General features: G+C 44.2%; 1 protein-coding gene and 1 non-coding gene across 2 annotated transcripts in view; one reads left to right on the forward strand and one right to left on the reverse strand.

Moving 5' to 3' along the window:
• The window catches only part of LOC144485143 (uncharacterized), a 158,370-nt gene that overhangs the window by 105,003 nt on the left and 29,456 nt on the right, over nucleotides 1-23,911 (forward strand). The gene's annotated exons all lie outside the window — the stretch shown is intronic.
• On the reverse strand, nucleotides 6,974-7,045 carry trnaq-cug (transfer RNA glutamine (anticodon CUG)). Its single transcript has one exon. It is a non-coding gene; the product is annotated as a tRNA-Gln (tRNA).

The raw sequence follows: 23,911 nt of genomic DNA on the forward strand, positions 1-23,911 counted from the left end.
TTAACACAGATATCAGACGGACATATTTTACACAGAGGGTGGTGGGGGCCTGGAATGCGCTGCCAGGCAAGGTGGTGGAGGCGGACACACTGGGAACGTTTAAGACTTATCCAGACAGCCATATGAACGGAGTGGGAATGCAGGGATACAAAAGAATGGTCCAGTTTGGACCAGCGCGGGCTTGGAGGGCATATTCCTGTGCTGTATTGTTCTTTGTACAGTGACCCAAGCCGGGAATCGAACCCAGGTCGCAGAAGCTATGAAGCAGCAGTGCTAACCACTGTGCTACCGTGCCACCCTAGTTGAAGACTGAGGTCGTTCTTATAGAGGTCTATAAAATAATGAGGGGCATAGATCAGCTGGATAGTCAATATTTTCCCCAAAGGCAGGGGAGTCTAAAACTGGAGGGCAGAAGTTTAAGGTGAGAGGGGAGAGATACAAAGTGCCCAGATGGGCAATTTTTTCACACGGAGGATGGTGAGTGTCTGGACCAAGCTGCCAGATGTCGTAGGAGAGGGGGGTACAGGTTTGTCTTTTATAAAATGTTTAGACAGTTAAATGGGTAAGATGGTTATAGAGGAATATGGGCCCAACACAGGCAATTGGGACTAGTTTAGTGTTTAAAAAAGTGGCGGCATGGACAATGTGGGGCGAAGGGCCTGTTTCCATGCTATAAACCTCCATGACTCTATGCTTGTAATTCGGACAGCTGGCTGTGTGTTTATTATTGTTCATTCGTGGGTTGTGTGTCCATCCCAATCTCTGTCACTATCTGTCTCACTTTGTCTCGATGTTTCCTCCGGGTGCTCCGGTTTCCCCCCACAGTCCAAAGATGTGCGCGTTAGGTTGATTGGCCAAGCTAAAAATTGCCCTTAGTCTCCTGGGATGCGGAGGTTCGAGGGATTAGTGGGTAAAATATGTAGGGATATGGGGGTAGAGCCTGGATGGGATTGTGGTCGGTGCAGACTCGATGGGCCGAATGGCCTCTTTCTGTGCTGTCGGGATTCTAAGATTCTAAGATTCTAACTGTCCCATTGTTCTCTCCCCTCAGTCTCTCTGTCTGTGCATCTATCACAGTTCATTTTTTGCTGTTTTTTCCTGCTTTGTCTGTGTGAGCTAAATTCCCTGGATTGATTTCTGTGATGAGGCAGTTGTCCAGGGAGGACACAGTCAGTGGGATGAGTCTGTTCGTCCTATAGTTCAGAATAACCAGAAGTAATCTGATTAAACATTCTGAAACTGGGAGACAGTTTTACAGTGTACATACCGAGACGCTGATTCCACCTAGCCGGGGTACTTGGAACAAAAATATTAAGGCGAAACATGTAAGAGGAGTTTGCCATGTTAGGATGGAGATGAAACTAAGAAGTGGAGGATGTGAATGAAATTATTGATGATTGAGAGGAATACATTGAAACCTTGGGGATTATGTCGGTCGATTAATTGTAAACTTTTTAATCAGAATAAACTGAGACAACAAATGGACAAAAAACAGGCTAGTCTTCACATATTTTAGGATATGGAGTGCCGCTTCTTCCATGTTCCTGGCTAGCTCAGTCGGTAAAACATGAAGCTTTAATTTCAAGGTTTGAGCCCCAGTTAGGTGTCATTACTTTTAAACTTTGCTGCTTTCCTGGGTGAACTCCAGCTCCACTTTCCCCCGGCAGTGTCAACGCTCAAACTGAGACTTTCTCCATCCCACTTTGTTCACATCACATTTATTGCTTTCTGCTTTAAAGTTATCTCTGTTTCCCTGCAAGTCGACGAGTTTAGTGCTTTATTCAGCGAGAAGGATTCTTCTAATTTTGCGCCAAATTTGAAACCAAATCTAGGATATTGTGTCAGTAAAAACAATAATGATTCCCGTTGTCATTCAATCACTCCAGCCTTACATTTTATCGAAAGGACGTTTGATCTTTCCTCCTCTGATCCCCTGTTGTCCTTGACTCTGTATTTGTTTGTAAACCATTAAATCTCTAATTTCTTCCAGTTTAATCCCACATTGTATCTGTTTCTCTGCATCTCCGTCGGTTACACGACCACAACTTTTTTTCTAAGTATTCTATTTTCAAAACCAATGGAGGGTTCTCCCTCATCACAGCTCAGGCTGTGAGTCCTATAAGCCACCGTCTAGGTGAAATGCATTACTGAACCACTCCCTCTAATCCTGCCATTAATTCTGTTACATTGAATAGTTTAATTTCCTGTGACTCTGTTGGTAACGATTTTGGAATGTCATTAGGCCAAATTGCATTACTGCGACTTGAACACAACAATATAGGTTAAAACTCCCGCAATAACAGAGATTGCTGCACTGACGGATATTTTAAACTGATGTCCCCTCTGTCCCATCAGATGTTGGTGGAATATCCCATAAAGGAATATTTGTTCGGCTGCAATGATTTTCCATTTACTCCCAGTGAAGTTGGGGGGGGGGGGGGGGAGCGGTGGGTGGGGGGGGGGGCAGTTTTCAGTGACAGCTTTAGTGGATTGATAAACAGAGCCAATCGAGTTGTGCAGAGACACAATGCAATTCCAATGAAAGGACATAGGCTGGAAATATAAACAATGTTTCGCTCTTCACAGACGCACTCAGATTGCATGAAAGTTCCAGGATTTACTGCTTTTATTGCAATGTAAATCATCTGCAGCAGGATAACTGTTTAATTGGTGAGTTCCCGCAATAAGGAATTATTGCAAAGAAAGCTCTGAGATCCCCCTGTGAGCTGAAAACTGATCGGTAAAATCAAAGTGTGAATAAGGTCATTAGCAGCTGAAAGTGAAAACGGATTCACTCGGTCATCCCATTCACTGATACAATAGCAGAGTCACACTGGAGAGGGACCATTCAAATACTTCACGGTGGTGATCCGATTCACACCAGGGCTGGTTCTGACCCGGGATTTCTTAGAATCATCGAAGAATACAGCGCAGAGGAGGTCCTTTGGCCGATCGAGTCCACACCAACACATCAGAAACACCCGAACTGCCACCTAATCCCATCTGCCAGCATTGGACCATAGCCCTGTATGTTATGGTGTGTCAAGTGCTCATCCAGATACTTCTTAAAGGATGTGAAGCAATCCGCCTCTACAGCCTCCCATGTAGCGGATTTCAAACCGTCACCACCCTCTGGTTAAGAAAGGAAATCCTCAGATCCCCCCTAAGCCTCATCTTAACCCCGTGTCCTCTTGTGGCTGACCATTCAGCTCAGAGGAACAGCTGTTCCTTGTCCACTGTTTCCATGTCCCTCATAACTATAAGGACCATGGCGAGAGTACACAGGAATCAACTTTTCCATTTGGTGGAGAGACCAATGACTAGGAGTGAAGATTTAATGTAATTGGCACGAGGTTTAGTGGGGATGCGAGGAAAACAACTTTTCCCCAGAGGGTGATGGGAGGCTGGAAATCGCGAGCTGAAAGGATGGCGGGGCAGAGACCTTCTTAACATTGAAGGCATATTCCGATATGCACTGTGAAGCTAAAGCACATACGGCACTGGACCAAGTGCTGGAACATGGGATTAGAATTGAGAGACGATTTTGACTGGTGGGGACGCGATGGGCCGAAGGGACGTTTCTGTGTGATTTATGACTGGGCATTTGCCCTTGTGAAAAATGACTTTCTGGACACTGAAGCCAACGATCTGAGTTCAAATCTTGGTGAAACCTTGCTTTTCTTTGCTGAAGCCGATGACCGGTTTGCTGAAGGACATTTTATTTCAAAGGCTCAGAAAGTGGAATTCGGAACACTGACATTTTTTCAGCAAAATCCACCGCAAATACATTGCAGACGATGCAGTGAATGTGTCTCCTGGCGCAATTGCATCATCCCCAGAGGACAATTGCTCAGGAATACAAAGGGCTCAGAGGCAGAGGTGCCACAGAAAGCAGGGGGTCCACCTACAGATGTGATTGACTCACTCATCTGTCCCAATTTACATAAGAGATGGGACAGCGACAGTCCAGAGTGCTAACCGTTACACCATGGAACCGACAGGGCGGTACGGTAGCACAGTGGTTAGCACTGCTGCTTCATAGCTCCAGGGACCTGGATTCGATTCCTGGCTTGGGTCACTGTCTGTATGGAGTTTGCACATTCTCCTCGTGTCTGCGTGGGTTTCCTCCGGGTGCTCCGGTTTCCTCCCACCGTCCAAAGATGTGCAGGTTAGGTTGATTGGCCATGCTAAAAAATTGCCCCTTCGAGTCCTGAGATGTCTAGGTTAGAGGGATTAGTGGGTGGGATATGGGGATAGGGCCTGGGTGGGATTGTGGTCGGTGCAGACTCGATGGGCCGAAGGGCCTCTTTCTGCACTATAGGGTATCTATCTATCTATCTATCTATCTATCTATCTATCTATCTATCTATCTATCTATCTATCTATCTATCTATCTATCTATCTATCTATCTATCTATCTATCTATCTATCTATCACTCTGACCTAAAACACTAGACCATTCTTCCAACTCAGACACACACACTTGCACAATAATTGTCTGTCTCCAGTTGAATAGTTGTTGTTATGTGACATCCGCTGCTCCTTTCTTTGAACAGACGAGTTAAAGAGAAAAGACTTTAAAAAACACTGATGTTGCAGGCATCTGTCGCCAGAGGCTCAGCAATGTGCAATGTAATAGAAGTTAAACTGGCTGACAATTTGTCCTCTCGCTTCGTACTTGGTGAAAAATTTAAACGAAATTTCCTTCAGTAAACCAATCATCAGCTTTTGCAAAGAAATCAAGAATCCGCCTCTGGATCCAGAGTGCTCACCATTCGACCAGAGCACATAGAACAGAGCAGCCAGCTGCTAATTCTCACTCAAAGCATTTCACCCACCTGCCACATTGAATGAAAGAGGTCACGTGCTTTGAATGACCATTTGCAGCTGGCTGCTGTGTTCCTGGATCTGTGGTGTAATGGCGAGCACTCTGGGCTCTGAATCCAGCGATCCGAATTTAGATCTCGGTGTACCCTTGCTTTTCTTTGCCAAAGCCGATGAAGGGTTTGCTGAAGGACATTTTATTTAAAATTCTCAGAAAGTGGTATTTTAAACACTGCAGACGATGCAGCGAATGACTCTGCTGGTGTCATTACCTCAACCCTAGAGAACGATTGCTCAAGAATACAAAACGCTCAGACACAGAATCATTGAATCCCTACTGTGCAGACGGGAGCCATTCGGTCCATCGAGCCTGCACCGGCAACAATCCCACCCAGGCTCGATCCCCGTAACCCCACGTATTTGCCCTGTTAGTCCCTCTGATGCTATGGACAATTTAGCATGGCCAATCACACGAAGCCACACATCATTGGATTGTCCGCAGGGTGCTCGGTTTCCTTCCACAAGGGGAGAAAGTGCAAACTGCACATAGACAGACACCCGAAGACAGAACTGAACCCCGGTTCCTGGCACTGTGAGGCAGCAGTGCTAACCACTGTGCCACCGTGCCAGAAAAGCCACATAGGTCAGGGTTCCCCTACCGATACCATTTTTTGAGTCACCTGTCCCAGGTTACACTAGATTTGGGATGATGAGCATACTGTTTCCCCCAAAATTCAAACTCGGATTGCTGAGTTCAAAAACCAGAGTGCTAACCGTTACACCATGGAACCAACAAGGTAGCAACAGGGCGCAGGTTTAAGGCAGGAAACCTTTCACCCAGATCTCACACTTGCACACTTTTGCTCAATAATTGCCAGGTTGCTGTCGAAGGATTGTTGTTGTTTGACACAGACTGCTCCTTTGTTTCGACAAAGCCTGAAAGAGTAGCGAACAATAGAAAAAGAAAAACACAGATGTTGCAAGCACCTGGCGCCAGAGGCTCAACAATGTGCATTGAAATAGCAGTTGAACTCGCTGACAAATTGTCCTCTCGATTCGCACTTTGTGAAAATTTTAAATGAAATGCCTTCCACAAAGCAATCATCAGTATTGGCAAAGAAAGGGAAGGTCCTGATTTGAACTCAGATCGCTGGATTCAAAGTCCAGAGTGCTCGCCATTACACCACGGAACACAGGACTCAGCTAAACGTTGCAAATGACCTGTGAAACATGACTATTTCTGCTGATATCTCCCGATACGGCTTGCGAAGGAAATGACTTGATGTCGATCTGGGGGACTGTGTCTTCGCATAGTGAGACGTTTCTGTTGCACTTGCTGTTGCTGCCACATCGAATGAAAGAGGTCAAATTCTTCGAGTGATCATTTGCAGGTTGTGGGCGCGTTTTGGGATCCGTGGTTTACCGGTGAGGACTCTGAACCTTGAATCCAACAATCCGAGTTCAATCCCGCCAGCGCATTGCTTTTTTTTTGCTGAAGGGCATCTTATTTCAAACTCTCAGAAAGTGGAAGTCTAACCACTGAGGAAATCTCAGCAAATTCCACCGCAATCACATTGCAGACGATGCAGCGAATGACTCTCCTGGCGTCATTGCATCAGCTCCAAAGGACTTTTCCTCAAGAATACAAAGCGCTGAGAGACACGGAAGCCACAATGGGCAGGGGGTCCACCTTCATGTGTCGTGTCATTCACTCACTCATCTGTCCCAATTTAAACCAGACTTCGGAGGCGACAGGCCAGAGTGCGATCCGTTACACCATGGAATTGACAGCACTCTGAACGAAGACACTATACTTTTCTCCCAAAACACACACACACACCTACACACACACACATTCTCTCCTTCAAACATACACACAGACACATACACTTGCTCAATAATTACCAGACTCCAGTCGCACTGTTATTTTGTGACACCAACTGCTTCTTACTTCCAACAGATGATTTAAACTGTAGATAAAAGATGAAAAGCACTGACATTGCAGGCATCTGGCGCCAGCGGCTCAGCAATGTTCACTGTCTTAGCAATTGAACTGGCTGACAGATTGTTCTCTCGATTCTGATTTTGTGTGAAAATTAAGCGAAATGCTTTTTAACCTATCAATCATCTGCGTTGACAAATTAAAGCATTGTTCCGCCGAGATTTGAACTCGGATCGCTGGATTCAGAGTCCAGAGTGCTCACCATTACACCACGGAACCAAGCACGGGACAGTCTGACAATGTTCGTTCAATGCCTGTGCCAATTTGAACAGCAGGGAGAAATATCAGTCCCACTCACAATCCCACCAATTACCAAAGCAATCCATATTCACAGTGCCCTTGCTGGTTCATTCTGTCAAAATGTGTAAGCTACCTTCAACTGCATTAAATTTCACTGTAGCTCACCACATTCAAAGAGCAATGTTAGCATCGAACTGATATGAACCTTACTGCGGTAAATGTACTGAACAACATCAGCTTATCACAGCTCTGCTTTCGTCACAATGGAAGCCAGTGTGAAAATATAAACAATTTCACATCTTAACAGACAGGAAGGAGTTTGTGCCTGCGGATAATTGGCGCTGTGCACGTTGCTGTAATCAGTATCTGGGAGAATCAGGCAGATGAGATCCTGGTGGTCTCGTGGTTCGGATTCGGCCCTTACAGGGTCGCAGACTGCCTTCGATATATTCAGATTTTAAAAAATAAGCAAGGCAGCAATACTTCCTGTTCCAAAACACCTCTGCCAGAATCAGTGCATTGAGATTTGTAGTTTTGCTTCAGAGTTGGAAATGTTACATGGGTGACAGGCTGAGATCAAACACAGATAGTCAAAGGCAGTGATAGGCTGCAAAGCGCTGACGATGGAGGTAGTGATGCAAACTAAAATCCGGGTGGTAATAGGTCAGAGTTAACCGTTTACATTGACAGAAATATCACTTATTTCTGGATAAAAATCTCGGGCTAAATGACTTCTAAAAAACGTCTCCCTGAATGAAACACTAAACTATTTGACTTCTACTGATTGCAAATAGTTTTTTATTCAGAAATCCGTAATTGTGAGATGAACAACGCGAGATGGAGAAAGCCTCAGTTTGAGTGGTGTCACTGCCGGAGGAATGGAGAGCTGGAATTTAACCAGGAAATCAGCAAAGTTTAAAAACAATGGCGCCTAACGTGGAACTTGAACCCAAGACTCTGCAATTACATTTGCCATGCAACCGACTAAGATAGCCAGGCTACTGCTGTGATAACCCTTGACCGATTCTTAATATGCATGAACCCAAATGTTGTTCGAATCTGGTGTCTCAGTTTGTTCTGATTACAAAGTTTACAATTAACGGACCAACAGCATCCCCAAGGTTACCAAAAGAGAAAATGCTGGAAAATCCCAGCAGGCCTGCCAGAATCTGTAAGGAGAGAAAGGAGCTGAAGTTTCGAGTCCAGGTGACATTTTTCCAAAGCTCAATTAGAAATGTCAGCTTTGAAAAGAGTCATCTGGACTCGAAACGTCAGCTCATTTCTCTCCTTACAGATGTTGCCAGACCTGCTGAGATTTTCCAGCATTTCCCCTTTTGGTTTCAGATTCCAGCATCCGCAGCAATTTGCTTTTATCCCCAAGGTTACAATGCGTTCCTCTCAATCATCAATAACATCATTCAAATCTTCTACTTCTTAGCTGCAGTTCCTTCAAACATTACAAATTCCTCTTACATCTTTCATTCTGATTTTTTATCTGTACCATTTAAGATTCAACTTTTGAACTAATATGAATCATTTTGTGACGGTAACAAGCTGTTCGTTCCCATCGGGAACTGAAGCACATTGAGACACAGAGAAAACGAAGCAAATACACACACCCGAGAGACAGGGACCTAAGGAGAGACAAACACAATGAAAACAAGCCTGACACTAACATGGTTCTGATGGTGTTCCAGTTCCGGCTGCAGCATCCGTGAATGTTTCTGTGAATTAATGGAAATGGGAACACGCCCGAGTTTTTGCATGGATTTGATTTAATTCACTCTGTAGACATACAATTAAAAGCAGGAATAATGACAAGCGGGAAATCCCAATGGATTTTAACTTGATCACGTTAATCACTCGGACACGATTACTCGTTTCTAAGCTATTAAGCCAACCGCAGGTCCAATGTAACAGTTACTCTACAATTTACTTTAAACGTCATTACTTCTAACGTCATTAATCGAACATGTAATCACTAAAACTTCATGCAGTAGAATGTAGCATTATTCATTTTGACAGGAGGAACGAGCAGAGGCAATGCAAATATGAATTGCTGTGGGCAATTGATAGGCTTGTGGAACCAGCTTCGTTCATCCTCCAGCAAAGTAGATCCGCGCATTCAAAACCCGTCATTGTATATGTGCAGTTTAGTGGTTATCAAATTCGCCTCACACGCGAAAAATTCCAATACTTCAATTTCAGAACAGCTCCGATTTCAGTATGATTTGCATTCGTCATTAAGCATCAACTGCGTTGCTGCGTGTAACCAGCATTTTCTGCTTTCAGTCAGTGTCTGTGAAGGGCAAAACAAGACTCACCTTCCAGCTGGATATCTTGTATCAGACTTGGAAAAGTCAGAGATGTAACAACAACAACAAGCTCAGAAGATAAATCACATGGCCCAAACATTGTTCACTCAAGAATCTGATACATGCCCAAATCTGCCGCTCTCAAGTCACATTATTTTAACTCCCTGTTCTACATCTCAGACATTTCCACACCCATCAAATATCCACCAACAAAAATTCAGCCTGCTCCACAGTTTGTGGTAAACTTACTGTCGATCTTCGCAAGTAGTTGGCTTCATTACAGCACTGTTTTTTTGTAAACCAATGGTCGCAAGTCAAATTCTCGCTGGAGCCTGAGGTTACGTTTGAGATTCCGGTAACAAGTTAGATGGTGAAATAAGCTGTCGGGGGGAGACAGACATTTTAGATTAATGAGCAAGAAGATTTAGTTACGGAGGGAGAGAAGTAGAAAGAACAGGACCTACTTGAAATTGTTGAGAAAGTTATGTGTTGATGTTCAAAGTGATGAATGGGTATTTTGGTCTTCATTATCAGGGGAATGAAATGCAAGAATCAAGAAGTCTGCCACAATTGTAACCTGGTTCTTCTGAGACCACAGCTGCAACATTCTGTGCAGTTTTGATCCCCACGGTGGAGAACTGATAGACTTTCATTGGAGGTTGCAGAGGGAATGTTCGAAAGATTGGATCCTGAGATGAGGGAGTTGTCCTATGATGATGTTCCCAGGAGCAGGCTGAGGGTAAGAGAGTGGGTTTTCTGACTTTAATTAATTATTTAATTTTTCAGTTAATTTTGGATTTAAAATCGGAAGTTTTTTTCAAAACCGGAAGTCGGGCCAGGAGTGGCCTGGGGAAGTTTTTGGAGGGTTTAAAAAGGGCTTACCTTGGAGGTTCAGCTTCATTGTTCCCAGGAGCAGGCTGAGGGTAAGAGAGTGGGTTTTCTGACTTTAATTAATTATTTATTTTTTCAGTTAATTTTGGGTTTAAAATCGGAGGTTTTTTTCAAAACCGGAAGTAGGGCCAGCAGTGGCCTGGGGAAGTTTTTGGAGGGTTTAAAAGTGCACCAAAGTATACAGCGGGCAGCATCGTAGTGGGCAGCAGAGTGAGTGGGAAGTTGAGTGAGCTGTCAGGGCTTTGGCTCACAGGGCTTGGACGAGCAGGGGTGAGTTTTTGTTTCCTTACATTCTTATTAACTTTTCACTGTCTAACTTGACATAAAGTGTCCAGTATGAGTGTGAAACCAGTGTGTTGTTCCCAGTGTAGGATGTGGGAGGTCCTGGAGGCATCTGGCCTCCCGGACATCCACATCTGTGAGGGGTGTGTCGAGCTGCGGTTCCTGAGGGACCGTGTTAGGGAGCTGGAACTGCAGCTCGAGGATCTTAGGCTGATGAGGGAGAATGAGGAGGTGATAGACAAGAGCTATCATCAGGTGGTCACACCAGGGCCACGGGAGGAGGCCAAGTGGGTGACGGCCAGGAAGGGTAAGGCTAGGGTGGTTGAGAGCACCCCAGTGGATTTGCCCCTGCACAACAAGTACTCCTGCTTGAATACTGCTGGGGGGGACAGCCCGCCTGGGGGAAGCAACAGTGGCCGTGTCTCCGCAGTGGAGTCCAGCCCTGTAACTCAGAGGGCTAAGGAAAAGAGGAGGAAGGCGATATTAATCGGGGACTCGATGGTGAAGGGGACAGACAGGCGTTTCTGCGGAGGTAGGCGGGATTCTCGCATGGTGGTCTGCCTCCCTGGGGCCGGGATCCAGGATGTCGCTAGTCGCGTCCCGGAAATCCTGAGGTGGGAGGGAGAGGAGCCTGAGGTAGCGGTACATATTGGTACCGCTGATGTGGGTAGGAAGGGGGAAGGGGTCATGAAAAGGAAGTACAGGGAATTCGGGAGACAGCTGAGAAAGAGGAAAGCAAAGGTAGTAATCTCAGGATTACTGCCTGTGCCACGGGAAGGTGAGGGCAGGAATGGAGTGAGGTGGAAGATGAATGTGTGGCTGAGGAACTGGTGCAGGGGGCAGGGATTCAGGTTCCTGGACCATTGGGACCTCTTTAGGGGCAGGGGTGATCTGTATACAAAAAACGGGTGGAACTTGAATCACACGGGGACCAATATCCTGGCCGGTAGGTTGGCTAAGGCTACTGGGGAGAATTTAAACTAGATAGGTTGGGGGGAGGGGAGCTAGAAGAGTTGACGAGGATCAAGGAACTAATTGATGGGGGGGAGGATGCAGGGGTAAGGGGAATTACAAAATTAATGGTAGAGGAGAGGGTGCAAGTGAATGAAGGCGGTAATTTAGATAAGGGAGTAGAGGGAGAGGGTGTTCGCGACTCATCAAAGCGGGTCCAGATAAAAGCTGGAATAAGGACACTTTGCCTGAATGCACTAAGCATTCGGAACAAGGTAAATGAGTTGATGGTGCAAATCAGCACAAGTGGGTACGATCTAGTGGCCATTACAGAAACAAAGAACAAACAAAGAACAAAGAACAATACAGCACAGGAACAGGCCCTTCTGCCCTCCAAGCCCGCGCCGCTCCCCGGTCCAGGATTGAATCCTGAATCCAGGATCCCCGCCCAATTTTCCAGCCTATCTACATACCAATATCCTATCCACCGAGCTGTCCCTCACAGCTACGATGCTTTGTTCATTACAACCTATTAACTTACCCCCACCCCCCCATTCCAGACCATGTGATCTGGCTGAAACGTGGCTGAAAGGTGACCAGGACTGGGAGATGAATATCCAGGGGTAGCAGGCGTTTAGGAAGAATAGACAGGAAGGAAAAGGTGGTGGGGTCGCGCTATTAATAAGAGATAATATCAGGGTAGTACTGAGGGATGACATAGGCTCTGAGGAACAAAACGTGGAATCATTATGGGGAGAGATGAGGAATAGTAGAGGGAGAAAGACACTAGTAGGTGTGGTATATAGGCCCCCGAATAATAATGTTGAGGTAGGGAGGGCTATAAACAAGCAGATAAGGGATGCGTGTAAAAACGGAACGGCAATAATCATGGGGGACTTCAACATGCACATTGACTGGCAGACTCAAGTCGGTAAGGGTGGAATGGAGGAAGAGTTCTTAGAATGCTGTCGGGATAGTTTCCTTGAACAGCATGTTACGGAACCGACGAGGGAACGAGCTATTTTGGATCTGGTATTGTGTAACGAGGTAGGTAGAATTAAGGATCTTATTGTGAAGGACCCTCTTGGGTCTAGTGACCACAATATGGTCGAATTTCTGATTCAGATGGAAGAGGAGAAAGTTTGGTCCCAAACCAGTGTCCTCTGTTTGAACAGAGGGAAATATGATAGGATGAGGGATGAATTGGCTAAGGTAGACTGGGAGAGCAGGCTGGCAGGTAGGATAGCTGAGGAACAGTGGAGGATTTTTAAGGAGATCCTTTTCAGTTCTCAGCAAAAATATATTCCAGCAAAAAACAAGGATTGTAAGAAAAGGGAGAACCAGCCGTGGATAACGAAGGAAATAAAGGAGAGTATTAAAATAAAAACAGCTGCGTACAGAGTGGCCAAAAATAGTGGAGAAACAAGTGATTGGGAAAAATTTAAGAAACAACAAAGAGAGACTAAGAAAGCGATAAAGAAAAGAAGGATAGACTATGAAGCTAGGCTAGCAATTAATATAAAAAATGATAGTAAAAGTTTTTATAAATATATAAAAAGGAATAGAGTGGCTAGAGTGAATGTTGGACCCTTGGAGGACGAGAGGGGGGAGTTAATAGTGGGAAATGAGGATATGGCTGAGTCTTTAAATAAGTTTTTTGTGTCGGTCTTCACAGTGGAGGACACAAATAGTTTGCCAAATATTAACGATAGAGGGTTGGCAGCAGGAGAAATACTTAATACAATTAATGTTACCAGAGAGGCAGTGCTGGGTAGACTAATGGGACTGAAGGTGGACAAGTCCCCGGGTCCGGATGGAATGCATCCCAGGGTATTGAAAGAAATGTCAGAAGTAATAGTGGATGCGTTAGTGATTGTTTATCAAAACTCGTTGCATTCTGGGGTAGTGCCGGTTGATTGGAAAACGGCTAATGTTACGCCGCTGTTTAAAAAAAGGAAGGAGACAAAAGGGGGGTAACCATAGGCCGGTCAGCTTAACGTCTGTAGTAGGGAAAATGCTGGAATCCATTATTAAAGAGGAAATTGCAGGGCATCTGGATAGAAATGGTTCAATCAATCAGACGCAGCATGGATTCATGAGGGGAAAGTCGTGCTTGACGAACATGTTGGATTTTTATGAAGATGTGACTAGGGCGGTTGATGGAGGAGAACCGGTGGATGCGGTGTTTTTGGATTTCCAAAAGGCGTTTGATAAGGTGCCCCATAAAAGGCTGCTGAAGAAGATTAGGGCACACGGAGTTGGGGGTAGTGTGTTAAAGTTGATTGGGGACTGGCTATCCGACAGGAAGCAAAGAGTCGGAATAAATGGGTGTTTTTCCGGTTGGAGGAAGGTAACTAGTGGCGTGCCGCAGGGATCGGTACTCGGGCCGCAACTATTTACCATTTATATAGATGATCTGGAGGAGGGGACGGAGTGTAGGGTAACGAAGTTTGCAGACGACACAAAGATAAGTGGAAAAGTGAATCGTGTGGAGGACGGAGAAGATTTGCAGAGAGATTTGGACAGGCTGAGTGAGTGGGCGAGGATATGGCAAATAGAGTATAACGTTGATAAATGCGAGGTTATACACTTTGGAGGAAATAATAACAAATGGGATTACTATCTCAATGGAAACAAATTAAAACATGCTACCGTGCAAAGGGACCTGGGGGTCCTTGTGCATGAGACGCAAAAGCCCAGTCTGCAGGTACAACAGGTGATCAAGAAGGCAAATGGGATGTTGGCCTATATTGCGAAGGGGATAGAATATAAAAGCAGGGATGTCTTGATGCACCTGTACAGGGCATTGGTGAGGCCGCAGCTGGAATACTGTGTGCAGTATTGGTCCCCTTATATGAGGAAGGATATATTGGCATTGGAGGGAGTGCAGAGAAGGTTCACCAGGTTGATACCGGAGATGAGGGGTTTGGATTATGAGGAGAGGCTGAGGAGATTGGGTTTGTACTCGTTGGAGTTTGGAAGGATGAGGGGGGATCTTATGGAGACTTATAAGATAATGCGGGGGCTGGATAGGGTGGAGGCGGAGAGATTCTTTCCACTTAGTAAGGAAGATAAAACTAGAGGACACAGCCTCAAAATAAAGGGGGGTCGGTTTAAGACAGAGTTGAGGAGGAACGTCTTCTCCCAGAGGGTGGTGAATCTCTGGAATTCTCTGCCCACTGAGGTGGTGGAGGCTACCTCGCTGAATATGTTTAAAGCGCGGATGGATGGATTCCTGATCGGTAAGGGAATTAAGGGTTCTGGGGATTAGGCGGGTAAGTGGTACTGATCCACGTCAGATCAGCCATGATCTTATTGAATGGCGGGGCAGGCTCGAGGGGCTAGATGGCCTACTCCTGCTCCTATTTCTTATGTTCTTATGTTCTTATGAAAGGCTGAGTAAATTGGGTGTTTATTCTCTGGAGTCAGACGAAAGAAAGGAGATTGTTTCCGCTGGTCAGAGAATCTAAAGGACGGGGACACAGTCTCAGGATGTGGCGCTGATCATTTAGGACTGTGTAAGATGCTATATCAGAGATTTGGTTCAGAATTGGTGGGCCGCATGTCCTGATTCTGCATTGCAGGGACACAATGATAGCAATAGATTTAGCAATGTCGAATTCAAATAAAATTAGACAAATTATATCAGTCCTGCACATATTATCAAAACTATTGTCATTCTCAGTAACTGATAGAAATTGATGCTCTGATTGTAGATATAGAACTGTAACGCACCATCACACCGAGCAAATCCACTGCCCGTTTAAATGTTGATCAGTGAAATTTTAATCAGCTTCCGCTATGAAACATGCGGGAACTGACTCAATAAAGTCTCCATTCACGAAAGAAGTGTTATTTCCTCTTACAACTTCAAAGCTTTTGTTATTTTTTGTACCATTTAGCGTGAAGATTTATACAGTAAGTGAACAGAGATTTGATGCTAAAAATACGTCCACATGTTCCCTCCGGGTACATAGCCACAGTGACGCACACAGAGGAGCAAACGTAAACATAGACGGTGAGCGTGACAGACGCTTAAGGACGACAAAGGCAGAGGCTTGACGCTCAGTTGTTGAACATTTGACTGCATATCAAAAGGTTCCTTGTTCAATTCGGGATGTCCTCTTCAGTATTTAACTGGATTTTTTTGTATTTCTGACAGTCCTTCAGTGGTTGGAAAGTTCTTTATGACGTCCGCTGGTCGGAAGAGGCTCTATATAAATGCAAGTATTTAATGATCTTCAATCCCAGTCCTCTGTTTACTGACTCAAGTCAATGGAAATAGTTTGTCCATATTCTGCTCTATCAAACGGCCCTTTTTCCATTTTTGGCAGAAGGATTTAACCACTGCATCAAAACAACACTGTGGAGGTAAAGTAGTCGAAGGAACTTGTTTAGATTTGTAAACTATATCATCATGTGGTCTTCCTGTATCAGGTTTGGTGCAAATCGAACTGGCGTCAAATTTGCAGAGAAAAAGCTTCCAGCCTGATTAAGAATGTCGTGCGTTGCTACAGCCGTGTCATCCTCTCTGGCGCGATCGGTCAGCGAACATGGTTATTAACCGAAAGATTGGTGATTCGAGACCGTCCGGAGATGGCACTGCCGCTGTGTTTCATTTTCCCCCACCAGCTTTTATTGTTACATAGTTTTAGTTTTTCTTTTTCATTTCGTCCATGGGCGTCAATGAAAGTATTTCTCATGTGCTTCCAGCTCTGCTGTTAACCGGTGTTATCGACATTACTAATTCAGTGAATATTCATCCCAAACACATTTGTAGTAATTTATATATTTCAAATACTATTAAACTTAATAACTGAACGCGAAACTTTAACTCATGGTTAATCCTGGGTTTCAATTTAATTTTCCCACCCACTCCACTTCATTCCCGGTTCAATAAGAAATCTGTCCATCCCAGCCTCAAGTGTGTTCAGTGAAAGAGCTACTCTCATTCCAAATTTCTTGCTCGTGGTTCTGGAGAATAGAAGAATGGTTAGTGATTAGCGCCACTGTCACACAGCTCGCTGGACCCTGTTCGATTCCCGGCTTGAATCACTGGTTGTGCGGGTTTTCCCCATGTCTGTGTGGGTTTCTTCCGAGTGCTGCGGTTTCCTCCCACGTTCTGAAAGACGTGCTAATTAGGTGCATTGACATGAACTGTGACGACTCGGGTAGCTTCACTGCAGTGCTAATATAAGCTGGATTTGTGACGAACAAATAAATTAAAGAATGAGAGGGGATGTCACTGAAACTTACACAATTTTGACAAGGCTTTATAGACTCGACAGTTGGGTGTGGTTTGCGATGGCTGCGAGGGGGACGGCTCTGGAACAAGTGTTCATAATTGCAGGATACAGGGGAGCCAGTTCGATCTGCGACACGGAGAAATATCCTTACTCTGAGGGTGGTGAACCTGTGGAATCCTCTGCCACACGAGTGTCTGGATGAATTGTTTATGTATCGATCCTCCAATGAGGTTTCAAAAGTGAGAAACTTATGAATGTTGATGCCGATTTGGTTGCGTTTGTACAAGAAATGCAGTTTTATTCCATTTCTGACGAGAAGTTTGTAAGTAGCTCAGATTTCATGCAGCAAAATGAATGGTATTCATTTTGACAGGAGGAACCAGCAGAGGCAATAAGTTGCTGGGGATAATTGACAAGATTGTGAAAATTAGCGATTTTGTTTCTCACCGCAGTTCAAACTGGGTCAACTATTATTCCTGTTTTCAATCAGGAAATAATTCCAGCTCCTCTTCATTCATGTGCTACGCGCATTCAATAAATTTTCATTGACCGGGAATCGAATGCGGGTCGTGGCAGTGGGAGCGCCGAATCCTAATCATTAGACCATCAGGGAAGATAACGACGCAACGTTTAGCCTGACTTTTCCACTTCAGAATTTTTTTAAATGCACAAGAAATATTTGTTGGACAAAAATCACATCCAGAAAGAACACGTGTGACTCCTTCAGCCAATGAAACACTAATTGTTGCTGTCTGGAACAAGGAATCAACAGTGAGGTCTCACAGGCTGTTCATGTGTATCTTGCAATTTCCAAAACCGACCCATCTCATCATGCTGATCCTGTGAAACGGATGAGGTAACACACAGCAGATGTTCATCGCTGCAAACTATCTGCTTTCCACCTCAGCATTGTGCAGGTTTAAAAGCACCGTTAAAGTTTAAGACTATCGTCATTCCACTGATCATTACCGACTTTCTGTGTATTTTATATTGTGATAAAACCTGTATTTATAATATAAACAGCTGATGGTAGACATTCTCTGCTGATTTGGCAGCATCTGTGGACACATAAAAATCTAAATATCTCCATGCGTTAGCTGTTTCTGAATTATAGCGATTGTTGCGTTTGCAAAGCGGCAAAATATTTTCAAAACAACTGACTCATTTCAAATTTGTTTTGTTAAATATTAAGGCATTACATTGTCTCACAGCCATAGGACATTTACACTTCGCCATGTCCTGAATAATATTGTACAACTGCAGTCAGAGAGAAAGGAAAACAATTGGGACAAATATTATTTTCTGAATCTTACGTTAGATCAATGAATATGCCACATTGCTAAGGTTTCCAGCCGAATTGGAATAGGAGAAAACAAGGTTCTAAATTGCAATCAGACTGCACGGTTTGATATTCTCGGCCGGTCACATTGGTCATGAGCAGAGTTTCTATAGTGTAGGGGTTATCATCTTCATATCATACAGGATAGGCTCCCCGATTCGAAACGGGGTTGAACATGATCGAAATTTACTGCTGGAAAGTTGCCCGATTGTAGTTCGTTGTTGGATGTGAACTGAATATGGATCAACCAAAATATTAATTTGTTCTTCATCAATTATTGGAAAAAATGCTGTCCGTGTGCAGCTGATGTCGGTTTGATGGATTATCCATGGGAAATGTGTGGGCTTAAGTGGGTTAAGGTGGCGACAACAGTCTCGGTCAGGCACCCTGGGCTTACATTCTCTGGATCATGTGTCAGCCATTTATGACTAAGGTATGGAGATATTTCTTCTCTCAAAGGCTTGTGAATATTTAGAATTCTGCAGCCGGCCAGAGGTGTGTGGATCCTCAGTCGATGAGGACACTGGAGGGTTGAGTTGGAGTGGTTTCTGAAATCTAAGGGAATGAAGGGCTATTGGGATAAGCTGGGAAATTGGGGTTGAGGTGGCGGATCTGCCTTGAATCAATCGTGGAGGAGGCTCAATGGGACATGTGACCCAGTTCTACTTCATTGATTATGTTCACTATCAATACCAGATCCGGTACCAATGACGTCTGCTGACAGCATTGAAGTCTTGATTAAGGCGTATGGTCGAAACCAATCACTGCTGAATTTTCAAATAATTAACTTCATGGAGTACCTTTGATTTGATTTTTTATTGTCACATGCATTAGCATACAGTGAAAAGTATTTTTCTTGCGCGCTACACAGACAAAGCATATCGTTCATCGGGAAGGAAACGAAATATTGCAGAATGTACTGTTACAGTCACAGCTAGGGTGTAGAGAAAGATCAACTTAATCCAAGGTAGGTCGTGCATGTTAACACGTGAATTCCATGCAGTAGAATGTGTCGTTAAACATGTCAACAGCAGGTACCAGTAGACACAATGCAAATATAAATTGCTGTGGGCAATTGACGTGTTTGTGGAGCCAGTTTCCTTACATCGTTTCACCGCAGCGTTTCTGATAATTATCACGTTCGCCGTACACACGCAAGTTTCCTGGTTCAATCCTGGGCAGAAATGTATTAAACAGGAACAGAAAATGTTGGAAAATCTCAGCAGAACTGACGGCATCTGTGGGGAAACCAGCGTTTCAAATCTGGATGACACTTCATCAGATTTCCTGATTCGACACACTGGCTCTGTTCTCACTTCACAGATGCTGCCAGACCTGCTGAGATTTTCCAGTATTCTTTTTGTGTGTTTCAGGTTCCAGCCTCAGCAGTATTTCATCTTTACAGAAACATTTCCAAATGTTTTCAATTTCAGAGTAACTCAGCTTTCAGAATTAATCACGCATTTGCCACGAATCATTAACTGCCGAGTATTTTCAACATTTTCTGATGGTAACGCCATGAATCAGCTTGTGAAAAGAACAAAACGGATGTTCTGTGATATAAAGCAAGGGAGGATGATTAAATGAAACAAGCAGTGATGGATAAGGCAAGATTTAGCTGGCGATGGTGGAGGCCGGGTGGTCAAGTCGTTCAGACTCAATCCATTCACCACCAAGGCCCAGAATTGATGATAAACTGTCAACTAAACAGAACATTTTACTGAGCGTGTAATCAGTTTCTGGAGGGGAAAGTATCTGAAAGCAAAGGAAGAGAATATCATTTGCTGCAGAAGGTAGAATGACTGTGTGACTATGTCTGTAGCGACAGTGACCTGGAATGAGGGAATGGAGACAGTAATGATGATCAATGAGATACAAATCTCTGATGTTGTTCAGCAGATTTACCACAAGAAGCTACAGAAGACGCAGAGGTTACGAATGATCTGTCAATGTGGTGAGCAACAGTGAAATTTAGTGGGGTCGAATGCATTATTATTCATTTTGACAGGAGGAAGCAGCAAGGGGAATGTCATGAAAAGTTGCCGGGGACAATTGACGGGATTATTTTGTTTCTTCAGGTCGTTCAAACTGACACAATGATCACTCCTGTTATCGATCAGGAAGCAATTTCAGCCCCTCCGAAATCATGTGTAATAAAGCCTCTATTCCCTGACGGGGAATCGAACCCGGGCCGCGGCGGTGAAAGCGCCAAATCCTAACCACGAGACCACCAGGGAAGATTCAAGCAAGCATTTTAATCTGACCGATACATTGCAGCGTTTTTCAAATACTCGCGAAAGGTTTGTCGGGGAAAAAAAACCTAATGTTTCGATCGAACACGAATGACTCCTTCAGCCAACAGCAAATTACTGCAGATTCTGGAACTTAAAAGACAAACTTAAAATGCTCGAAAATCTCAACAGGCATGACGGCCTCTCCGGAGAGAGAATAGAGCCAACATTTCAAATCTGTATGGTCAGTCATCAAAGCTGAAGACAGGAAAAGAGGACAAGGTTGATACTTTAAGTGTGGGAGATGCTGTGTGAGGGTGGGAGCCGTGGGTAAAAGTTGACAAAGTTGTGATGGGAAAAAAATCAAAGGGAATGTAAATGGTGGCGCGAAAAGCAAAATACTGCGGTTGCTGGAATCTGAAACAAAAACAGGCAATGCTGGAACATCACAGCAGGTCTGGCAGCATCTATGGAGAGAGAACAGAGCCAACGTTTCGAGTCTGGATGACCCTTCGCCAGAGGTCTGTAGATCCTCAGTTAATTAGAATATTGAAGTTTCAGGGGAGATATTTTTGGAATCTAAGGGAATGAAGGGCCATCAGGATACGTTTGGAAATTGATGTTGATTCCTGGGATTCGTCATGATCTCCTTAAATTGTGGAGGAGACTCCATGGGACATGTGAGCCAATCCTACTCCATTAATTCCGTTCCCTGCAGCACCAGATCTGATAGGAATCACCTCTGTTAAAAGGGTCGGTGAGTGTTCTGAGGCATTGAATTCGAGGCAGCAGCATTTGTGGGGGAAAGTGATCAAATGCCGCAAATGTCAGGTGTTCGGTTGATTTGTTTTACACGTCATGAATACTTTTTCTCGAACATGTTATTACGAAACGTTAATGCAGTAGGATGTATCATTACTCATTTTGACAGGAGAAACCAGCAGAGACAATGTCATAGCAATTGCTGTGGGCAAAAGATGGGCTTCTGGAGCCAGTGTGGTTGTTTCTTCAGTAAACCGGATCTGCTTGCCCTGAGGTCATCACCGTGTTTCTGTAGTTCGGTGGTTATCACAAGAGCCAGGTTAATTCTGAAAATATCTGGTGAGAACGAGGAATGATGGGACGTGTACATGATAGGATTTGAACTTCACTTCGAAAGTTCAAGTCCATCACTTTAATTCCTGGGCAGGGAATAAAGTCTCACTGTCTGTAATCCTGTTATTTATATCATGATGCAAAGATGCCGGCGTTGGACTGGAGTGGGTACAGTAAGAATTCTCACAACACCAGGTTAAAGTCCAACAATCTTATTTGGAATTGCGAGCTTTCAGGAGCACTGCTCCTTCATCAGGTTGTTTGACTCCGCAATCAGAAATTCAGCCTGTGTGTGCTCTCGAAAGGAGCCACTTGAACACACGCTGCTTTACCCCAGCAACGTTTTAAGTTGGTAATGTCCCTGCTCGTTGTTCATGACGAAAACGACACCGCACGCACTCCTGCACTTAATCTGAGCCGTTAGACCAAAACTCAAATCTAGTTGTTGCAGGATTCGAATCCACGCCTCCACAGAGACTGGAGCCTTAATCCAGCGCCTTAGACCGCTCGGCCACGCTACCACGTTGAAATGCATCGCGATCATGTTATTTAATGATAATGTTACTGAAATTCATTAAAAGCAATGGAGTTTGGAAAGGCCATCAGGAAGCATGAGCTGCTCCTTCACTGATTCAGGTAAACCTGAACTGCGCAACAAACAGAAATCATCTCACGTCAGAAACACAATGAGCTGCAGTGAAGGGCCGGCATCATTTAAACTGTCCTTAAGATCGTCTCTTCCCAATTTCCAGCCAGAAATTACAAGGGAACCTCCTGTTGAATTTGCTCAGGGTCTGCACTTAAGGACACGAGGCGAGATTATGTTTTATATCTTCATCCAGGCAATAACCCACATTTGTTTTCAGAGTTTGGATGGGAGCAATAAATCTTCAATTCCAGACCAGTAATCTAAACAGCAGGGAAAGAGTCAAACTCTAACCACCAGACCAGCAGCTTGCAGCGTGTTTTAGAATTTAATTTATCCACGCTGCTTTTGTTACTTTAATTTTCACGCCACTTTCGCCACAAACAGCTTTCTCCTGCAAAATGGCGCCCTCTGTTTCAACGCCAGTGATGTGTTCAGCCAATGACAACATATAACAAACACTCCAGTGCAATTATCACTTTCGCTTCCGACGGTTCGAAACCGGACAGAAATATTTCCAAATGCTTTTCAATGCAGAGTGCGGGAAAAAGTTTCATTATTCAGTGTCAATGTAAACGGTAAAATCTGACCAATTACCAGACAGATTTTACCTTGCAACAACTTCTCAATCGTTCGTACTATGCACCCTATCACTGTCCTTCTCTTTCTGTGTTTGTTCTTGAACTGTTGCACAGGTGAAACTTCCAGCTCTGATATAAACTTGCAAACCTCACTCGGCTGATTCTAATAGATCTGTTTTTGATCAGAGAGTAAATCAGATCATTATTAATGGTTTGCTGAGAGCAAATAGTCCTCTTTTCCAAAGTGGGAATTGAAACCAGACATCACAAGGAGAGTGTTGAACATGAGCCACTGGACTACCATGGAAACCGGTGAACTGTGTTTTTCAAACTGACTTCACACATGTCCCTTTGCTCATTATTTTCCGCTCAGATCTTTTTCACTTGTGACACGTTTCCTCTTCAAAATGTCCTGTTTGGGTGGAACATAATTGCCTCCTTCAGCCAATGACAACACGGATTGAATTCGCTGGGTCATGGAATTGATAGTGAGGTGAAATGGTCCCACAAAATGCTAACGTTTAGAAGGATGAGGAGGGAATCTGATAGATGTATATAAAATTCTAAATGGATTGATAAAGAAAAGGTAGACCAAAAGTTTCTTCTTATGGGGCAATCAAGGACAAGAGCTCACGTGTATAGTTTGAGAGCCCGTGGATTTAAAACTGAGATGGGGAGAAACTACTTCTCGTAAAGGGTGGTGAATTGATGGAACTCGCTGCTCCATAGCGCGTTGGAATCTGAATCGTTGAATGATTTCAAGAAGGGATAGAAATATTTCTGATGAAGAAAAACACATTAAAGGGATATGGAGAATAGGTGGGGAGGTGGATTTCAGATCAAGGAGAGGTCAACCATGATCTGATTGAATGGCAGAGCAGGATCACAGAGCTGAATTTGCCGACATCTGCTCCCAATTCCTATGTTCCTATGTTTCTATGTATAGCGTTCAATTGTCAAGCCCACCAACCTCATCAGTACGGTTCTGTTGAAATATATGTACAGTACGCCCTCTGGTTCCCCTTCACCCACAACGCATGTGAGTCCTGCAAGTAAATTTGTAATCGTCTCATTCTGTGGTGTAATCATTCTGTCATTCTCTGTTTCCCTCACTTATTTTCCCCTGGCTTCCACCATATCAGATGTTGTTATGTTTCCTCCCTGCTGGATTTCACTTGTTTTAAAATTCCTACATTTCTAAACATTCCGAATGTTAACGAAAGGTCATGGAGGTGAAAGTTTATCTTTTGTTTCCCTATACACAGACG

The sequence above is a fragment of the Mustelus asterias genome, unplaced genomic scaffold (genome assembly GCF_964213995.1).
Source record: "Mustelus asterias unplaced genomic scaffold, sMusAst1.hap1.1 HAP1_SCAFFOLD_155, whole genome shotgun sequence".
NCBI lineage: Eukaryota > Metazoa > Chordata > Chondrichthyes > Carcharhiniformes > Triakidae > Mustelus > Mustelus asterias.